The sequence below is a fragment of the Podarcis gaigeae genome (assembly GCF_964106915.1).
Source record: "Podarcis gaigeae genome assembly, chromosome: 2".
In the NCBI taxonomy this organism is placed as follows: Eukaryota; Metazoa; Chordata; class Lepidosauria; order Squamata; family Lacertidae; genus Podarcis; species Podarcis gaigeae.
Window position 1 is genome coordinate 21470645 of NC_139679.1, and position 21665 is coordinate 21492309.

Below are 21665 nucleotides of genomic sequence, written 5' to 3' on the forward strand. Positions count from 1 at the left end.
GCTCGCGGTCTCGTCATTGGCATGCCAAAAGAAAGCAAAATATTTCAACTCTCCTAGCTCCTAGGGACAGGACGGATGGATGAGAGGCAGCAAGAAAAATGAGGGACTTTCAGGGGCAGCTGTGTTTTACTAACCCAGTCATAATGCCCCTAAAAATCCTTATTGTTCTTGCAATGTTCAGCTGTGATCGTCAGCGGAAAGAGGCTTTCAAAGGTGAGTATCCAATTTTGGTAAAAAAATCAAAGCCGGGCACTGGATGGCCCCAGGACGTCAAAGAAGAGCAGCAATCCTACCTTTAAAAGCAAATAAAAGGCAAAAATGTTTCCCTTTAACCATGCCTTGGGCTGATTGAGATCCAATGTGTTTTTTTGGGGGGGGGCGTTATTGAGTTGTTTCCGTTTTTATTTTGAATATGCATATTGTGTTTTTATATTGCGATTTCATTGTGTGAGCCACCCTGAGATCTCTGGGTATAGGGCGGTATAGATATTTAATAAATAATAAATAAATAAAAATAATAAAAAGCCTCGTGTTTTGTCTTTATGCTTTGCTGTTCTTGGTGCAAGTTTCCCACCCGCTCCCCAGATTGTTTCTCAAAACCTTTCAATTGTAGACAGATATAAGATTGAAAGAGTGTTCTTCTTCTTTGGCAATCACTCGTAGCCGAGTCCGATTGTCTTCCATAAACACGGTTTTAACAATGAGTCCGTAAGCGACTGTGGAGGCCAATTCTGGACCCACACGTCCTTCCACAGTGGGGACATTGGTTCCCAAGCAGGAGTTGATCACGGTGTGGATTTCTCAAGCGTGCCTTCTTCTTAGCACATTTTCCCCTTTCATCCTGAGTTTGAGTGTCTTCAAAGCCCATGACACCTTTGGTAAAGGCTGTCCTCCAACTGGAGCGCCCGCAGGCCAGTGTTTCCCAGTTGTCGGTGTTTATACTACATTTTTTTAGATTTGCCTTGAGACAGTCATTAAACCTCTTTTGTTGACCACCAGGATTACGCTTTCCATTTTTAAGTTTGGAATAGTGTAGTTGCTTTGGAAGACGATAATCAGGCATCCACACAACATGACCAGTCCAACGAAGTTGATGCTGAAGAATCATTTGCTTCATCCAGTACACTGATATTAGTTCACCTGTCCCACCTGCTCCCCAAATTGTTTCTCAAAACCTTTCAATTGTAGACAGATATACTATTGAAAGGAGTCTGGTGCTCATTCGGTAGCATTCTTGTTGCATTTCATGCAAATTAGTCCTTTTTCCCTTTCAGGGTTCAGATTTCTTTTCTTCCTAAAACCAGTTTTTCAAGTTTCAATACTCATCTTTAGATATTGATGGTTGGCACGCACTTTTGGTACCCAAATCCCCAGAGCAATGTTGCATTTTAAAAAAAATGTTTCTGCGTTCTTTATTTAATAAGACACAGAAGGACCAGAAAAATGTTTACATGTAGTGTTGTGTTTTGTTTTTAAGGCTTGAAGACTGCCGAAAATGTGGGAAGGAGCTGGCTCAATGGCTGACCAAGGGTTCAGCTTCTTTGATGTATCACTGTCACGAAAATTGGAAAGCTGGGGGGGGGGGGGGAGTTCATGTCATAGATGAAGAAGAACCTGCTGTGATTTCTAAATATCACCCCTGCCTTCACCCTTACCTTCTTTTCCTTTCAGCCAAGCAACACTAATTTCATATTAATTTGGGCTGGTAGTATAAAATGTGACTCTCGAGAGATAGATAGATGATAGATAGATGATAGATAGGTAGATGATAGATAGATAGATGATAGATGATAGATAGGTAGATGATAGATAGATAGATGATAGATAGAGAGATAGACAGACAGATTAGATAGATAGATAGATAGATAGATAGATAGATAGATAGATACACACACACACACACCTTTTCATACACATAATGCAGGAGACCCCATCTCCCAACTGATTGCTTATCATCCTGGATTTCCCCAAAGCTTTTCATAGATTTCAAAAGATTATGATGTGAGACCCCCTTGCTCACCAAGCCTTAGGTTTGCCAAGTGTGCTGCTAATCAAATAGTTACCCCGCTCATAAGGGGTTGTGATGCATACCCGAGCTGAATCTACACATGTGTATATATATATATATGCTGTGAAAATTGTTTTTTTGAAAAAAGTTTTAAAATATATATGGAATTGCCAGTAGCTCACCATTGCCACCTAGTGTCACATTTGTATAATGCGCTTAAAACACACTTCAAACATATTTGCAGCTGTATAGTTGAGTCGCAGGAGGTCCATAGGAGAACGGGGGGGGGAGGGGTATCCCTTCTCCCTCCCCCTTCACATCCATCTTGGAGAATGCAGCATGGACCTAATTTCCTCCTCAGAAGTCCTTGTTTGCCTCATAGCTACTGGGGATCAGGATTTGTCACTTGCTCATCATGGAAACACTTAATAAGGTTGCATATATTCAATTTGCATGCTTTCCCCCTGCTTCTGCTAGTCATGAGGAGGGACAATGCAGGACATTGATGCCCTGCCCACTGACTGCTTAGAAATCACATGTCATTTCTTCCCTTGTGGCTTCTGCTTTTTGCCAGGCAGAGTCTGCACACTGTTATGCAATTTTGGAATCTTTGTATTAGCATTTAAATTGTCAGATTCGTTATCCAGTATCATTTCTGGATTTGCACGGTGGCGATGCATATAGCCTTGTTTATGATGTAATGTTAGCAGGGAAGTCCCGGAAAACGCACATGATTTGGGGACGCTTCCTAGGCTTTTTCCAGAATCTAATCTGTTTTATCCTTTTGTTGGTCCACAGGACTCGTGAAACACGGTTGTCAATCTGGGAGACTGTGCGGAACGTCGCATCTCACCTCCATGCCAGAGAAGTTACACTGCATGCAAGATGGTCTCTTTTGTATGCCATTGAATGCATATTGGGCTTTAATGTCTGAACACTGTGTTTGGGTCCTGCAGTTAGTTGCAATGAGGGAGTATCTGTAACAGAACAAATCCAGTGCTTCGCGGCTCATTTATCATTTAGCTGGCTATTAGCTGTAGGTGGGGCATTCCTATTCCTGCTGCCAGCTGACATATCAAAGTAGCTCTATCCCAGAGGCATAACGACAGAACACTTCAGAACAGGTACTTCAGATTAGCCTAGAAAGCACTGCTGTCATTGGCCACCATCACGAACTGTTTGTGTATCATCTGATCAGAGAAGCTGCAAGGCTGTTCAGGATTTTATTTGGGAGAGGGGTATGGGAGGGAGTACCCCACCATTCCTACACAACTGACCTGGGGACGCGGGTGGCGCTGTGGTCTAAACCACTGAGCCTCTTCGGCTTGCCAGTCCGAAGGTTGGCAGTTCAAATCCCCGCAACGGAGTGAGTTCCTGTTGTTCTGGTCCGGCTCCTGCCAACCTAGCAGTTTGAAAGCACACCAGTGCAAGTAGATAAATAGGTACCACTGTGGCGGGAAGGTAAATGGCATTTCCGTGTGTTCTGGCTTCTGTTATGGTGTCCTGTTGAGCCAGAAGTGGTTTAGTCATGCTGGCCAAATGACCCGGAATGCTGTCTGTGGACAAACGCCGGCTCCCTCGGCCTGAAAACGAGATGAGCACTGCAACCCCATAGTCGCCTTTGACTGGACCTAAGCATCCAGGGTTCCTTTACCTTTACTATATCTGATTGTCTGATAGGGCCAGACATGTGCAGCCCAGGCTGCCGGAAAGGGACTTGAGAACCACTTATGCAACATGACTCCCTCTCGACTCAGGACACGTGCAGAAACCGACTTCCTTGCATGTCTGACCACTAGACATAACAGGGCAATAGCGTTGGCAATTGCCATGTGCCAAATGGCTTGAAAGTACAGCTGACAAAATAACTCTTTACTTTTTATTTAAAATAAATTTTATTTATGTACGCCTTTGTCCCGTGCATTTGTACCCTGATGCTCCTCCAAGAAGGTTGGGATCACATATTTGGGGTCATTCGGTGTTTTTTTTTCCCATCGCAACAACTACCCTGTGAGTTAGATTTTGGGGCCGGTGGAATTTTGAGAGAGCACATCTCCTCTAGTTTCTTCTCTCACTGCCCCTCTTTCACTTTCAAACCCCCCATCTCACCCTTCTGACACACAGAGAAAGAACATGCACACAAACACTGGTCCCATTTGCACTATGCATTTAAAACAGGATCATACCACTTTAAGCAGCCATGGCTTTCCCAAAGCATTCTGGGAGCTGTAGTTTGTTAAGGGTTAATGGAGCTATGAGCTGTTAGGGGACTCCTGTTCCCATCACAGTGCTACACTTTCCAGAGTGGCTAATAATTATTATTATTTATTTATTTATTTATTTATTTATTTATTTATATCCCGCCCATCTGGCTGGGCTTCCCCAGCCACTTTGGGCAGCTTCCAAAAAGATATTAAAATACTGTAATACATTGAACATTAAAAGCTTCCCTAAACAAGGCTGCCTTCAGGTGTCTTCTAAAAGTCTGGTAGTTGTTTTTCTCTTTAACATCTGGTGGGAGGGTATTCCACAGGGAGGGCACCACTACTGAGAAGGCCCTAGAATCATAGAGTTGGAAGAGACCACAAGGGCCATCGAGTCCAACCCCCTGTCAAGCAGGAAACACCATCAGAGCACTCCTGACATAATAGAATCATAGAATCAACCCTCTGCCTGGTTCCCTGTAACTTGGCTTCTCGCAGTGAGGGAACCGCCAGAAGGCCCTTGGTGCTGGACCTCAGTGTCCGGATAGAACGATGGGGGTGGAGACGCTCCTTCAGATATACTGGACCATGGCCGTTTAGAGCTTTAAAGGACAGCACCAACACTTTGAATTGTGCTCGGAAACGTACTGGGAGCCAATATAAGTCTTTCAAGACCGGTGTTATATGGTCTCGGCAGCTGCTCCCAGTCACCAGTCTGGCTGCCGCATTCTGGATTAGTTGTAGTTTCTGGGTCACCTTCAAAGGTAGCCCCACGTAGAGCACATTGCAGTAGTCCAAGCGGGAGATAATCAGAGCATGCAGCACTCTGGAAAGACAGTCTGCAGGCAGATAGGGTCTCAGCCTGCGTACCAGATGGAGCTGGTAAACAGCTGCCCTGGACACAGATTTGACCTGTGCCTCCATGGACAGCTGTGAGTCCAAAATGACTCTCAGGCTGCGCACCTGGTCCTTCAGGGGCACAGTTACCCCGTGCAGGACCAGGGAGTCCTCCACACCTGCCCGCCTCCTGTCCCCCCAAAACAGTACTTCTGTCTTGTCAGGATTCAACCTCAATCTGTTTAACATTCAATCCCTTTTCGCAGCACTCCTAACAACTGTGACACAGCATATGATACAATGGTGGTTTTGAGGGGTTCCCCTGTGAAAATTTTGAGGCTCCATAAGGATCTGTGACCTGGATCTGTGTTTTTGTCCCATTGCAGCATCAACGATTTTGGCAGTGCAGTCAACGGAGACAGATGTGATCTGTCATTTGATGGCAGAAAGGGGAATCAATGAATCCGGCCCCTTAAACTCTGTTCTCTCTTCCCATACAACTCCACACTCCCTGTTCCTCTCTCCCAACCAGTCCATTTCCCTTCCTCCAGCCTCCCAGACCACTCCATTTTCCACAACCTCTTAGTCATTCCACTTTCTGTTCAGCCGATCTGAGCCTTGAAAAAACCCATTGAGCTGAAAGAGAAAATGGGATACAGCATCATTCTTCCAGCTTCCTTCAGTAGTTTCAAAGGTGGGGAAAGGTAACCACTTTTGCCAACTCATGATGAAGATCCCCAGGCTTTGCAGAGGAAGATCTCAAGAACAGTTCAGAAACTTCAGCAAGGAGGTTTGAGCATATTACACCAATCCTGGTCCGACTGAACTGGCTACCCATTAGTTTCCAGGCCCAATTCAAAGTGCTGGTTTTGCCCTATAAAGCCTTAAACAGCTCAGGACCGCAATACGTCAAGGACCGCCTCTTTCCATATGAACCTACCCCGGACCCTGAGATCATCTTCTGAGGCCCTTCTTCGTGTGCCTCCTCCAGAGATCCAGAGGGTGGCAACATGAGAACGGGGCCTTCTCTGCAGTGGCTCCCATCTGTGGAATGCTCTCCCCAGGGAAGTTCCTCTGGTGCCTTCATTATACACCTTTATGAGCCTGGCAAAAACATTCCTTTTAACAAGGCCTTTGGTTGATCCGATTTACATCCTATGCCCTTTTAAAATGTGGAGGTTTTTTTGAGGGAGGGCTATTGGGTTGTTGTTTTCATTTTGTGGTTTTATATCTTCATTTTATTCTGTGAACCGTCCTGAGACCCTCGGGTATAGGGCAGTATATACATTCAATAAATAAATAAATTAGACATTGCTGCACTCCCATGTGCCCCGGTGGTAAACTTAGAATTGACTGGCTCAGCATGGTGAGATCTGATAACAAATTCCCAAGACCAAGCCAGAGAGAGAGAGAAATGAAATAATATACAAATCTTCTTGGGAGCCTTCCTCGCTTGGGGACTGGGGCGTTGGGGGGGCAGAGAATGTCCCTCACCTGACTCTCTGCTGCATGAACCCTATTGTACCTTCAGGGCACCTCCATATTTCACCCTCAGCCTTCTGACAACACACCATGGGAACTCGGCTTATTGACCAAATGTTCTCACTCTGGAGAGCTTCTCCACCTACTACTGAATGGAAATGTCTTCTCTTGGTACAGAGGTGAGAGCCTGTTTATCTTGGCAAGGCCAGTGGATATGATTAGCTTTATCTCTGTTTGGATTGTTGTCCTTAACACAGAGGAGAGGGCATTACCTCACCCTGGAGCAGGCTGCAGACCCAAAAGCGATTACGGCGGAATATTTTTAGTGCTCAAAACAGGAAAGGCCTGTTGGGGCTAAAAACATTTTGCGATTCCACCCCCCTCCGCGCCGCCCCTTTTCTTTCTCTCTGCATGATCCCATTTTTATCCTCTTGTTCTAAGGCATCATAATGCCACAATGACTAGCTGTTTGGGGCGAGGGGGTTGAAAGAGGAAATGCTTGTGTGCTGGTTTTTATGTGGGAATGATTTTCCTCGGCTTCCTCTTGACAATAAATCATGCACGGCTGTTAAGACGAGGAGGAATTCCTGTCATATCTCCTCTCAATCTAGAGCCTCGAGTTTCTCTCATGGCCTGTGTACTCAAGTCGCTGGCTTTATCTCTGAAGTGTGGATCAGACACAGGAAAAAAACCAGCAGACCTGGTGCATTCTTCCCTCCTGCAATGACTCAGTAGCAGGTCCTCTTAAGTTAAGAACTTAATTTGTTCTGGAGGTCCGTTCTTAACCTGAAACTATTCTTAACCCGAAGCACCACTTTAGCTAATGGGGCCTCCCGCTGCCGCCATGCCGCTGCCGCACGATTTCTGTTCTCATCCTGAAGCAAAGTTCTTAACCCGAGGTACTATTTCTGGGTTAGCGGAGTCTGTAACCTGAAGCGTCTGTAACCTGAAGCGTCTGTAACCCGAGGTACCACTGTGCAATGCAACTTTTGCATATCTCATTCCTCCAGGTTGACTGCAGCTCATATAAGCACAATGTCCTCTTTTGCTTTGTGGGCGTCTAAATTCGTTTCAACATGTCAAACCCATAGCCCCCTCCAGGCATTATTAACCCTCTGCTACTTCTTGGCTCCAGCCCTGTAGTTCCTCCTTTGCCTGCTTCAACCTCCCATCTCCGCGCAGAGATCTAAATAGGAAGACAGCTATGCTCACATGGTCTTTCCCAGCCAATCAGGAAGTCTGTGTAAGCAAAGGGAGCCTACATCATGTGGAGCTTACATCCATGTTCACACCATACACTACGATACCACTTTAAACAATAACGTCTTCCCCCATGAATAAGGCAGCCTCTCAAATTTGCAAAAATACTAACTTCCTTTCAGAGGTTGTGGGACAATTAAAAGAGGCAAATGCACAAACCACCAAGGTGGGAATGTCAGAGGGATGGGGTCTGAGGAAAATACAAGGGAAATAAGAGTGGTACTTCTTATGAAATGATTTGGGAGGCTTTGACAGATAAAAATGGTACCTCGTGCGAAATGATCTGAGAGGCTTTGAAAGTGATCAAACAGAAACAAGAAGAGAGAATGAAAAGTATAAGAGGTTACTATATATGGTGGCAATGTAAAATTATTTAAAATGCCTGGGGGGAAACATATAAAGATTTGAAGAGAATGTGGGAAATGAGGGTTGTTTAAAAAAATTGAAGTTATTTTTTTTGAGATGTACAGGACTTGATGGACTTACTGAACGAAAGACTTGGTCCCTGTATTTGAGAGTGGATACCAGGCCAAGAGGGACGCAGGTGGCGCTGTGGGTAAAAGCCTCAGCGCCTAGGGCTTGCCAATCGAAAGGTCGGCGGTTCGAATCCCCGTGGCGGGGTGCGCTCCCGTTGCTCGGTCCCAGCGCCTGCCAACCTAGCAGTTCGAAAGCACCCCTGGGTGCAAGTAGATAAATAGGGACCGCTTACTAGCGGGAAGGTAAACGGCGTTTCCGTGTGCAGCTCTGGCTCGCCAGAGCAGCGATGTCACGCTGGCCACGTGACCCGGAAGTGTCTCCGGACAGCGCTGGCCCCTGGCCTCTTAAGTGAGATAGGCGCACAACCCCAGAGTCTGTCAAGACTGGCCCGTACGGGCAGGGGTACCTTTACCTTTACCTTTACCAGGCCAAGACCTACCAGCCTATATAGAAGGAAGAAACCACCGCCAAAGAAGATAAAGAAGATTGGCAAAATAAAATACTGAACTATGCAGGACAAATTAAATAATTTGAAACCCAACAAAGAATGATCAGAGCCCCTCTGAACTTGAAGCATGGGAAGTCCCAACAAAAAAATTATAATTTAAGCAGAATATTTGCACTATTTGATATGTATTTGAATATTTTGGAACATTCAATGTGATTTGATTGGATTGTTAATAAAAATGATTTTAAAAAAAGAAAGAAACCCAACAAAGAAAGAGGACCTTGAGCTCAAAAAAGGGACAAATGTTTAATGCATATCTTTTAAGCTTTGTGTATAGATCCCTACATTAGTTTAACTTTTAAAAGTCACTTGTCATAAGATGAAGGTTTTAAAATTGGATTGTTAACAATATAAGGTTTCATGCATGAACTAGCACAAAGAATGGAACCAAAAGAAGGAGTGGAGGGAAGTCAAGCACAAAATTATGGTTTAAATTTTTTTTAATGGTTTTTTCTTTTTTGTTATTTTGGAAAATTAATGAAATGTTATCAAAAACAACAACAATAATGGCTTCCCCCAAAGAATTATGGGAGCTGTAGTTTGTTTGGGGTGCTGAGAGTTGTTGTTGTTTAGTCGTTTAGTCATGTCTGACTCTTTGTGACCCCATGGACAGGCACTCCTGTCTTCCACTGCCTCCTGCAGTTTGGTCAAACTCATGCTGGTAGCTTCAAGAACACTATCCAACCATCTCATCCTCTGTTGTCCCCTTCTCCTTGTGCCCTCCATCTTTCTCAACATCAGGGTCTTTTCCAGGGAGTCTTCTCTTCTCATGAGGTGGCCAAAGTATTGGAGTCTCAGCTTCAGGACCTGTCCTTCCAGTGAGCACTCAGGGCTGATTTCCTTCAGAATGGATAGGTTTGATCTTCTTGCAGTCCATGGGACTCTCAAGAGTCTCCTCCAGCACCATAATTCAAAAGCATCAATTCTTCGGCGATCAGCCTTCTTTATGGTCCAGCTTTCACTTCCATACATCACTACTGGGGAAACCATGGCTTTAACTATACGGACCTTTGTTTGGCAAGGTGATGTCTCTGCTTTTTAAGATGCTGCTGAGAGTTTTTAGGAGCCTCCTATTCCCCTCACAGAGCTACAATTCCCAGAGTTCCTTGAGAAGAAGGATTGTCTTCTAAACTATGGCAGAACTTTAGTAAATACAGATAACTGCAACACCCCCACACCGAATCCCCAGCCCAAAGTTTTGTAGCTGGAGTCAGTCAGGGCCCTGCCCTCCCAGGCCAGGTGGAAAAAGTCATACAGGACAGGGAGTGGGTCTTCCAGGGCTCACAGCCAAGGTGGCATGTGCTTGCTAGTTCTTTCTAAGCCACTATCTTGCAGAGGGCTTGTTGAAACACATTTCCTTAGCTGCATGAGGATTTCAGCAATAATTCATAAGGCAGGGCTTTGAGTATTAAGCAACACTTTGCGCAAGCACATCCGTAGGCTGCACACAGCGCTGATTAAATGATACGGAGGTGCCCTAATGTTCAGACCATCATGTGAAATCATGGCATAGACACCTTGCTCAAGCCTAGTGCCGATTTAATGATTTCTGTTTGAGGCCGACGGTGAAAGCTGAAGGTGTTGATCTGCATGTCAGCTAGCTCACCACCCGTTACAATGCGACCCCAGTGAGGGTATATTATTATTATTATTATTATTATTATTATTATTATTATTATTGAATAGGACATCCCTATTTTCACCGGAGAAATGTTGGAGGGTATGGGACTACATAATAATAAACGCAACAGGTGTGTTCTGCTGCCAATGTATACATGGCAGAAAGTCTTTGCCAAACCCACATTTGCAAATATTTCTTTACTGCATTAACACACTACATGATTCCCACCTCATTACATCTTCCCCTTTGAAATGTAATATGCGAAGCTTTTTCATTCGAAGATTAAAACAAAACAAAAATACCTCACCCTTTCGTTGATTTAAGGGAGAGTAAGGAATGGTGAAGGGGACGCGGGTGGTGCTGTGGGTTAAACAACAGAGCCTAGGATTTGCCGATCAGAAGGTTGGCGGTTCAAATCCCCAGGACGGGGTGAGCTCCCGTTGCTCGGTCCCTGCTCCTGCCAACCTAGCAGTTTGAAAGCACATCAAAGTGCAAGTAGATAAATAGGTGGGAAGGTAAACGGCGTTTCCGTGCGCTGCTCTGGTTCGCCAGAAGCGGCTTAGTCATGCTGGCCACATGACCCGGAAGCTGTCTGCGGACAAATGTCAGCTCCCTCGGCCAATAAAGCGAGATGAGCGCCGCAACCCCAACTGGACCTATTGGTCAGGGGCCCCTTTACCTTTACTAAGGAATGGTGAATGGACTGAAATTTGTCCAGTCGAATCATTGAAGAAAGCAAAATCTGTGGCCTGCGGCCCTTAACAACAATGAAGAAGCAATTTGAATACTGCATCCCCTGCTATGTATTTGAGCACAATGGTTACTGATGACAGTGAAACCCAAATAAAGGCATGAAAACCATTATTCTTCGATTTGATCAGAAGCCCAGCACTATCGTTCCCTTTAATGACATTTCAGGTTATTCATCCAGTCGAATGGAAAACGCTCACGATGCCACATGATTTTAATTAATCCAGTGAGTGGAAATATCCAAATTTCACAGCGGAGACGGCTGGTTATTTCAAAGGAGCTCTTTATGATGAGGGCAACAGCATATGGTTACATGACAGAGGAAATGGGCTTATTTAGGAAGATTTAATGTCATTAGCAGCTTAGGCACTTCTTTCCTTGGGAGAGGGATGAAATCCCAGTTGCTTAATCCTTTGTCACTTAACTGCCGATGAGCTTCATCTCTTCATTTTTAAAACTGAAGCAGGCATGGATCCTCTTCAAAACAAAACAGTTGAATTCGGTTCACATGGTGAGCATGGGAGAAGTGGGCCGGCCCTACCGTTAGGCTGGGTGGTATAGCTGCCTCAAGGAGCTGGTTTTGGGTGCTATGCCACTGGCCAATAGTCCTTCCCCATAGCAATGGCAATCAATCACGGGAGCTGCATGCTCCCTAAGGTAATTCCACCTCTACACTGGATAAATTGTAAATATGCAAAGCGCATTTATTGGAGAGTAGATAATACTGCTTGATTAGGGACTAGGTGTTTCCAAAATGTGCTCAGTGACATTAAGAGGCTGCGGCCAACAACCCACTTATTTTGAAGCACAGATAATACTACTCTGGATCAAACAGATTGAACATTGCAGCTACAGGCGATTATGGACAGGGCCGTCTTTACCCGGGGGTGCAAGGGATGCGGTGCACCCGGGCGTTGAATTCTGGAGGGCGCCATATGTATTGGCGGCAGTGAAAAGCATTGGAGTAAAAGTCCCTGCCCCCCTCCTCTGTCGCTCTGTTACTCTGTAGCGTCAAATATTCCCGACGAGTCAGGAAACAAAGCAGCTATTTCCGTTGTGTCGTTGTTAAATTTGCGGGCTCTGGATGGATCTTTGCACCCTGGCAGCGCATATGCGAAAGACCATGGGCTTCAACAATAACACCTTCATCCATCTCTATCTGTATGAATATGGTCTCTGGAGGGGAAGGGGGAGGAGGGAGGAGGAATTCCTGAGCAAGGACGATTTTGTGCACTTTGGGTTGGTTTACAAATGCATGTGTGCTATCAACAGCATAGCCAAGTCGGGTAGGGGGCAGCTGCCCCCCCCATCAAGTAAAACAATAGGACTGAATGCACATAGAGTACAGTTAAATGATTGGGATCAGAGCAATTAAGTCTTTAATTTCCTTCACTTTTTCTAAATTAGCTTTTGCAATAAAGCGAGATGAGCACCACAACCCCAGAGTCGGCCATGACTGGACCTAATGGTCAGGGGTCCCTTTACCTTTACCCGGACTATACTGCAATCTGGGCATGCCAGATTGAATTGCTTAACTAAAGAGATTCAAACGAATCCGCAACTAGCTTCTTGCTGTGTGAAAGGGGAATAAGCTCTGCTATATGTAACTCACTAGCGTGAGTTAGGAAGGATGATATTTAATCAATATATCCTCCCTTACCATCCACAACATTCCCACATTCAGGAGATTGCACAGAAACTCGAGTGATGGGAAATCTGGATGCTGATGCTGCAGACAGGTCCAGCGATGAGTTAAGGTGATCCCTGGCTCAAAGTAAGCCTTGCTTTCTCAAGAGCTCTGTCCTCCAGAGATGTGCAACATGTCATTGCAATGTGATGATACTGTTTCCTGCTTGCTAACAACCCCTAAATATACTCGGAGGTGCTGACAATTGATCAGTGGGTGGTGTGTGCTCATCTGTCACCAAGCTTAAGTCTTTGTTCTGCAAATATGACACTCCCAGTGGTGCCAAGCGCACATTGCTATGAAAAGAGAGATTAATATTTAAGTGTGTATCCATGTCCACACAGGGCTGATGGCCAAAATCTTTTCTTTAAACTGTAATCCGGAGGATCTGTCGTGATGGCCCTGATATATGAGCAGACCGTTTTGTCTTCCCTTTTTTCTTGTGCGAATTCCCAAACCTCACTCAAAAAGTTAAGAATCATTAGATGGGGCTGGAAGTGTGAAAATGGGGTCACTCCAGGCCACTTTTGATTGGGTATCTGATGCATGCATACCTAACAAATATAAAATCAATTGTGGGGGTTTTTTAACACCTGAGGCTTAAAGCATCTCTACATTTGCCCCAAGGCGTCGTCACCTTAAAAATGCCCCTTTCCCACGGATTTCTTTGCATTGACAATGCTAAGGTATTTGTATACAGTCGTACCTCAGCTCCTGAATGCCTTGGGAGTCAAACGTTCTGGCTCCTGAATGATCAAAAACCAGAAGTGTGTGTTCCGATTTTTGAACTTTTTGTGGAAGGTGAACGTCCGGCACGCCTGCGCAATCGGAAACCAATCAGAAGCCACGCCTTGGTTTCTGAACATTTCAGAAGTCAAATAGACTTCCGGAACGGATTCCGTTTGACTTCCGAGGTATGACTGTACTGTTATAGATTTGGGAGGGCGAACCCACACAAAAAATCTCCATTAGAAATTAATAAATGGTAGGATTTTGGTTATTTGGGGTGTGAAGGGAGAAATACAAGCTGCAGAGAAATTCCTGGGCTAAGCTTAGGCAAAAGGACCTGGCCAAGTTAGGGCCATTAGGAAACAATACAGGGCCACTGAGGGCCATTGGCAATGTGAGAGAATTGTCCTCCCCTCCTTGCCCTGAGGTGTGAACAGAGTGGGGGGGGGGGTTTGGAAGGTTGCCAGGGTAATTGGGTGTGACATGATAGGAAAAGAGAGTCTTGAGCAAGTGTTGTTGGGGGGGGAAAGGAAGGAAGGATGATCAAAATCCATCTTGGATAGGCTGGCTGCAGGCCAGCCTTGGACTCCAGGGCTGCACTGCTGTGGTGGGGGATAAGCCCCTCTTGAAATGACTGTGCTGTAAGATCTGCACTCCCTCCATTTAGGCTGAAGGTGTAAATATTTGAATGAACCATAATCTCTGCCAATCGCCAGAACAGTTTTTCAGCTCTTTCCTGAAAAGGGGACAGCGTGCTTGGAGATTGGGGGAGCAGACAGTGGAGATCAATGTTCAAACCACATCACTGATGCCGACATCGAAGTGCATTGTGAAGCTGAGGTTAGCTGGGCTCACATGTCACAATGGGAAAACCACAGAGAGTTCTGTTAAAGGAAAAGAGAGTCTGCTATCCGTTAAAGGTTAGCAGTGGGCGCTTAAGGAACCAGAACTTTGCAAATTCCTGCTGGATATCATCTGACCTACACCTCTTGGATGAATGTGCAGAACAGAGCTTTCATACCCTCCCACATTTCTCCTATGAAAACAGGGACATCCTATTTTAATTATTATTACCGTATTTTCTCGAGTCTAAGGCAGCATTGAATCTAATGCGCACCTCAATTTTCAGAATCTTAAAGCCAAAAAAAAGGATTTGCTGGCAAATGTAAATGTGCCATCAAATCTAATGTGCACCTTAATTTTTGCACTATTTGGCCAAAAAAGGTGAGCATTAGATTTGAGTAAATATGGTATATTATTATTATTATTATTATTATTATTATTATCATCATCATCATCATCATCATCATCATCATCATCATTATCATCTACTCTGGGCAGCTTCCAACATATGAACAAAATAAAACATTAAACATTTTTTTTAAAAAACCTTCCCCTATACAGGGCTGCCTTCTTCTAAAGGTTGTATGGTTACTTATCTCGTTGGCATAACTCCATCCTCTCCAACATTTCTCTGATGAAAATAAGGACATCCTAAGTGGAAGAACAAGAGGAGGAGGAGGAGGAAGAAGAGGAGGAGGTGGAGGAGTTTGGATTTGGTATCCCACTTTATCACTACTCGAAGGAGTCTCAAAGCGGCTAACATTCTCCTTTCCCTTCCTCCCCCACAACAAACACTCTGTGAGGTGAGTGGGACTGAGAGACTTCAGAGAAGTGTGACTAGCCCAGGGTCTCCCAGCAGCTGCATGTGGAGGAGCGGAGACACGAACCCGGTTCCCCAGATTACGAGTCTACCGCTCTTAACCACTACACCACCACATTCCAGGATCAAACCAGAAACAGGGACGGCTTCTCTGAATCCAAGACTGTCCCTGGAAAGTAGGGACACTTGGAGGGTTTGAGCTTTGCCGTCCATCCCATTTTGCACTTCTCTGTAGGACATTGCTCAGCTGTATGAATATATCACAACACACATTTCAGCAAGGTATTTTGAGAGAGGGCTTATTTAAACTCGCATCCCAAACTCTTTGTTTAAATTATATTCATTTGCAGAATTAAGTAGAAACAGAACAGAATGCTGGGTAAAAAACAAGCACCAGTGATGTGGCACAGAAACAGACACATCTGTAGAAACCCATAGCTACCCCAAGTTCCCCAAGCCCTTTCTAGAGAATTCCTCCTCACCTTCCAGATGTTTTCTAGCGGAACAAAACTGTTTTGATTACAAGCACTGAAGCATCTCTGGATTAATCAGAGTATTTCGGCTTTTGGGAAAGTGTAGCTATCTTGGACGGCAAATGCGCTCACCCAGACGGTAATATTTCAGTACAAAGCAGGCGAACGCTGCATCATGTTTTGCACATCTTGCTGCTGTGGCTTTTATCGGATGTCTTAGATTTATCCTACTGGGGAGGGAAAGGAATGTATGAGAGCGGGCCTTTCTAGCCGAAGCTTTGTGTAAATAATATCTTGGCATGGAATCGATGGCATGCTCAAGTCTGTGGCAAAAGACTAGAAACTGATATTATTATTACTATTTTTCTCGTGTTAAAGTCTTTAATAGAGGAACAGAAAAAGAGCAAAATCAGCCTTAGCACAGGTTCTAAAATATGACAAAGGTCATTGCAGGCTCTCCCCTTTACCCAACGATATCTCAAAGGACCTTTTATATACTTTATATTTTAGCCACTACCTATGTCAAACAGCTATTTCCTCAACTTATTTTCAGAGCCTCTTTTTTAAAAAAACGGGTTGGCACATTGTGCTGCCGCGAAAGGGAAATGCCAGTGGAATAGCTTTCAACTTCAGCCAATCCCCGACAATTCACTGGATGTGTTAAAGTTTCCTTTGAGACCAATGACCGTGTAAGTAACACAGCACGGAACTACTGTGACTCAGCAAGGCAAAAGGGAGGGTGTGAGAATTACTCACTGGGACGAAAGAGTTGCATTTAGCTATTTATAGGCAAAGGCAGCAAAAGGACCAATAGGATTCTGTGCTTTCCATCCATGATTAATCCAGACTGTAGATCCCTCTCAGAACCATTTTGCTTCCTGAATCCACAAACTGTGGAGTGTCTTGCATGGAGCTTAGGTGCTAGGCTGCTGGAGCTATATGATGAGAAGGCACAGACAGAGGGAGATGGGCAAGGGGCGACCCCAGCATGGCCCAGCCCAGTTCTTCTCTCCATGGATGTCGGAGGAATTTGCCTGTCAAGAGCCGCATTGACCAATCAGGTTCCCCCTTGTGTGGGCAGGCAGGTGGCGGCTCCGGGGTGCTGGCAACCTAAGCTACACCACTGGGTCACAGCATATGAGGAGGTGGAAGTTAACCCCTGTAGGTAAGGGGCTTTCTGTTGTGATGCCCTCCCCTCCCCAAATTCTCCACTCACACCAATTTGGCTTGGATCCTAATAGCTCCAGGTGGCTCTAAGCCACATGTTTGGGGTGTGTGGGATGTGAGGCAGGGGGTTTCTTCAGAGGGTGGAGGGAATTGTGGGAAAGTTAAGCAGAGGCATGCCTGTCCCCTATCGCAGCCAACGAGTTTAGAATACACCCACCCACGCACACACCCACACCCACCCACACACCAATGTAATGCAATGTAGTGAAATTTGCAAATAACTCTTGAGAACTATTATAATCATTTGTCAAACAAATAGATGTGCAGAGGAAGGAATTTCATTGGGGACTGCTTCCCTTTCTCCTCTTGCCATCTGCATATCATTATCATTATTTCGACTACCCACCCACCCTTCACTATAAGGTCCCAGGTCAGGTTACAGCAATTTAAAAACACAATATTAAAATCAGATGAGGACAAATTACAGTGAAAAGAATAGGGTGTCCAACGATAAAAAGAGACACGCCTTTTGAAATTCCTTCTTCTACCCTGTTCCTTTGCCTCAAGATAATTTCTGGGTTCCTTTCCAGCTCTGTAATTCTAAGAGACCCTAATGTTGGCCTCCGATACAGAGTAAATGGTAGCCTTTTTTTCCTTTTTTTTGGTGGGGGGGGAACATTAACTGGGAAAAGTAGCGACTGTTGTTGCAGCCCTAAGCACACCAACCAGGGAATAAACTTCATTGGATACAATAGGACTTCCTTCTGAATCAACAAGCAGAGGAGTGGATGGCCCATCTCATAAAGACTCGGTTTTTCAGGGCTCATCTGTCAAATGCAGCTGTTAATGCCCAACCTGTCTTGCTTAGACATGGCCTTCCCCTTGGATTTTATAATAGGAGACTTCTGAATGGGGTTCCTGTTCTCTTGCCAAGAGCAGCACACACCCAGATCTGCTTAAGAGTTGCAGCTGGGGACCATTAATTTAAAACTCCATCTATGGTGACCAAAGTGGCGAATACCCAACACACTGAAGGAGAGGGCTGTTTACATGTCACGTTCGACATGTGCCCAACTTTCCTAGGGCTGCAATATCAGTGAGAGGCCCGGCTGCCAGCAGGACTTTCCTCATCATTAAATGCTTTTATAAGTTTCCTCATCTAAAAATAATAATAATAATGAGTTTTGATCGCAGCAAAATGGAAGAGTAATGAAATCCCCTCTATACAAGATTGGATCCAAAAGCTGACAGAATATGCCGAATTAGATGGTTTATCAGAAAAAATAAAGAATAAATCAAAACAGGAATTTGTTTCAAAATGGGAGGTTTACAAAGAATATCTGAAAAATAAATATAGTAGTTTAAATTCTGTTGCAGCATTCGAGGAACTTCAGTAATAGTTGCAAGGTAGATGTAAGAAATTAGATTTATTGGGTTACAGATAGGTAGCCGTGTTGGTCTGCCATAGTCAAAACAAAAAAAAAATCCTTCCAGTAGCACCCTAAAGACCAACTAAGTTAGTTCTTGGTATGAGCTGAGGTATCTGAAGAAGTGTGCATGCACACGAAAGCTCATACCAAGAACTAACTTAGTTGGTCTTTAAGGTGCTACTGGAAGGAAATTTTTTTGTTTAGATTTATTGAGAATAAGTTTAATTATGATAAAAGTGTGTATTGGCAATAAGTAATATGAATTTGAAATATGGAATAGATGGGAGGTTGGGTCTTTAGTGTTAAGACCAATAGATGTTTTATTGTTTGCTAAGAAAATTATGTGTCTATGGTTATTTTTGTAATTTGTGTGTAATTTGGTATTTGTGGGGGGGGGGGTGTTCTTTTTTCTTGTTGTATAAATAAAAAACTTTATAAAAAAGTTTCCTCATCATTAAATGCTTTTATAAGTTTACACAAATGACCCACACCTTCATATCCTCCAACATTTCTTTGATGAAAATAGGGATGTCCTATTATTATTATTATTATTATTATTATTATTATTATTATTATTATTATTATCCTAGGCCCTATGCGGCCTAGGAGCCTCATAGCTACGGGATCGCCTCTTCTGGTATGCCCCACAGAGGACCTTAAGGTTCACAAATAACAATACTTAGATTGGTCTCAACTAGGGCCAGGGCCTTTTCAGCACTGGCCCCAACTTGGTGGAACGCTCTGTCACAAGAGACCAGGGCCCTGTGGGATTTGACATCTTTCCGCAGGGCCTGCAGGATGGAGCTGTTCTGCCTGGCCTTTGGTTTGGACTCAGTCTGACCCTTATGTTTCACTCCCCTTATGGTTTTGATTTATGGGCTACTACTAAAATGAGGCTGCATTTTAAATTGTATTTTAACCCGTATTTTAATTAACTGTTTTTTGTTTTTTCCTTCCTATTACGTTTTATTGTTATTTTATTGGTGTTAGCCGCCCTGAGCCCGGTTCTGGTCGGGGAGGGCGGGGTATAACTATATTATTATTATTATTATTATTATTATTATTATTATTATTATTATTATTATATTCATACCCTGGATATCTGACTTGGTTGCGCCAGCCACTCTGGGCGGCTTCCAACATATATAAGAAACATAATAAAACATTAAACCTTAAACAACTTCACTATACAGTGGTACCTCAGGTTAAGTACTTAATTCGTTCCGGAGGTCCATTCTTAACCTGAAACTGTTCTTAACCTGAAGCACCACTTTAGCTAATGGGGCCTCCTGCTGCAGCTGCGCCGCCAGAGCATGATTTTGGTTCTCATCTTGAAGCAAAGTTCTTAACCTGAGGTAATATTTCTGGGCTAGCGGAGTCTGTAACCTGAAGCGTATGTAACCTGAAGCGTATGTAACCCAAGGTACCACTGTACAGGGCTGCCTTCAGATGTCTTCCAAAGGCTGTATGGTTACTTAGTTCCTTGGCTCAGGGGTCGCATAACTCCACACCCTCCAACATTTCTCTGATGAAAATAGGGATGTCCTAAAGAAAAGCAGGACATTCCGGAATCAAATCAGAAACCAGGGCGGCTTCTGCAAATCCGGGACTGTCCCTGGAAAATAGGGACACTTGGAGGGTCTGCAGCTTTTCAAATGCTCCAGAAGTAATAAAAAAAATTAAAAATGTTATTTGACCATTGCTCAAGTCATTCTCATTTTACTGGAATTCCGTTATTTTTTTCAAAACGGGGCATCCTTAAAATGCAAACATTCTCAAGGTGATCATTTCATGGAGACTGGTCAAAAGTGCTTTTTTTCCCTCTGAATATATTGGGCACACCCAGTGCTATTTTTCTTTAAAAAAAATGTTTAGGGGTACTCTCATTCTCCTGTTTGTTATTTAGTCGTGTCCAACTTTTCGTGACCCCATGGACCAGAGCACGCCAGGCACTTCTGTCTTCCACTGCCTCCCGCAGTTTGGTCAAACTCATGCGCTCATTCTCCTACTTATATTGAAAGACTGCCCCTCAATGAGGCCAAACTTAGATTCACAAAATGTTTAGGGGTATGTGCTTCCCTCCAGAAAAAAACCCCACTGGGCACACCCAACTGTTTCACATAGCCCTGACCTCCTTATTTGTGATCAGGTAGATATTTGTACCCCAACATACCAGCCATCATGGAGCCCATAACTACTATGGCTAGTTTGGCTGCCTGGTCCTGAAGATCAAGCCAGTGGATATGGGAGGTATATAAGGGCCCACAGCAAGTCATGTGCAAATATACGGTGATGTATACACATCCAGCTAAGGGTCAATGGAGAAGGGGCTCCATTAAGCCCTATGGCGACGCCACCTTCCCTCGTGCGTGTGAAGATGGAACAGGCCCATTCCTTCGCATTTCAAAAGCCATTTTAATATTTTCTGCGGAAATGAAGTCTGGTTTGTTGGTTTGTGGTGTCACAAGAAGGGAATCTGTGGAGCTTTGGGAATGAATGCTGTGTTCATTGGCAGCTGGAATATTATTCGCAGCATTGAACTGTGTCGAATTTTGGCAGGTTTTCCACTGCCAGCCAGGAGGAGGACGGCGAGAAGGGGAAGACACACTCTGAACCCAAAGTGAATTAAGACAGGGGCGATGTCAAAATGAAAATGGAAGAGCAAGTTTGGCTCTTTTTCCCATCGCATCCTGCGAAATGCTTGAAAATATCAAAGTGTGTGTGTGTATTAAGCTCTCTTTCCACGGCTTGTTAGCTTGCATGATTCACATTAGACCATCTCTTGACCTTGACAGCCTCTTGGGCTGTCACATTTTCTCAAATGAGAAATCTCTGCATGAGTGACAAGTCGCCACTGCAGTAGGAAGCACAAAGCAAGCCCTGTTTCCCAGGTGTCCAGGGCTTTACTGCCCCACGGGCCTGTTTGTTTACTTCATAGCATATCACCACTTAAAGGGCCAGTGTTCAGTTCATGGAGCAATGCCTGGGTTTGAGAAACAACCCTTCTCCCTTTCCTCCTCCCCACAAACCTTGGTGCTGAAATAAAAAAAAATAAGGTCTAAATAAAAATAAAAATAAAAGATAAATGTTCATAACAGCATATATAAACCACATGTCTGAAACCCCACAGAAAAAGTTTTCTCCCTCCCAAATTGACCTCAAATATTTCTCTGTGAGGTCAAAGGAAAATGGAAAAGCCTCCCCATTGTCTTTTCATTCACAAATCCTGTCTTAAGGGTATGTCTGTGTATGAATAGGGTGAGCCTGTGACCTGGCTCGGGAACTAAGTATTTATCATTACAAAAGACTGGCCAGGCTCCCCAGGGTATCCAATCAAGTGACCATTAAAAGGTAACCAGTCAGACAGGA

General features: G+C 44.2%; 2 long non-coding RNA genes across 2 annotated transcripts; one reads left to right on the forward strand and one right to left on the reverse strand.

Moving 5' to 3' along the window:
• Positions 1–416: 416 nt before the first annotated feature.
• Positions 417–1301, reverse strand: LOC310839327. The gene is made up of 2 exons (XR_014561438.1): positions 1176–1301; positions 417–600 (listed from the first exon to the last, which is right to left on the reverse strand). It is a non-coding gene; the product is annotated as an uncharacterized lncRNA (long non-coding RNA).
• Positions 1302–1623: 322 nt separating this feature from the next.
• LOC310839357 lies at positions 1624–3914 on the forward strand. Its single transcript, XR_014561470.1, has 2 exons — positions 1624–1761; positions 1825–3914. It is a non-coding gene; the product is annotated as an uncharacterized lncRNA (long non-coding RNA).
• Positions 3915–21665: the final 17751 nt, after the last annotated feature.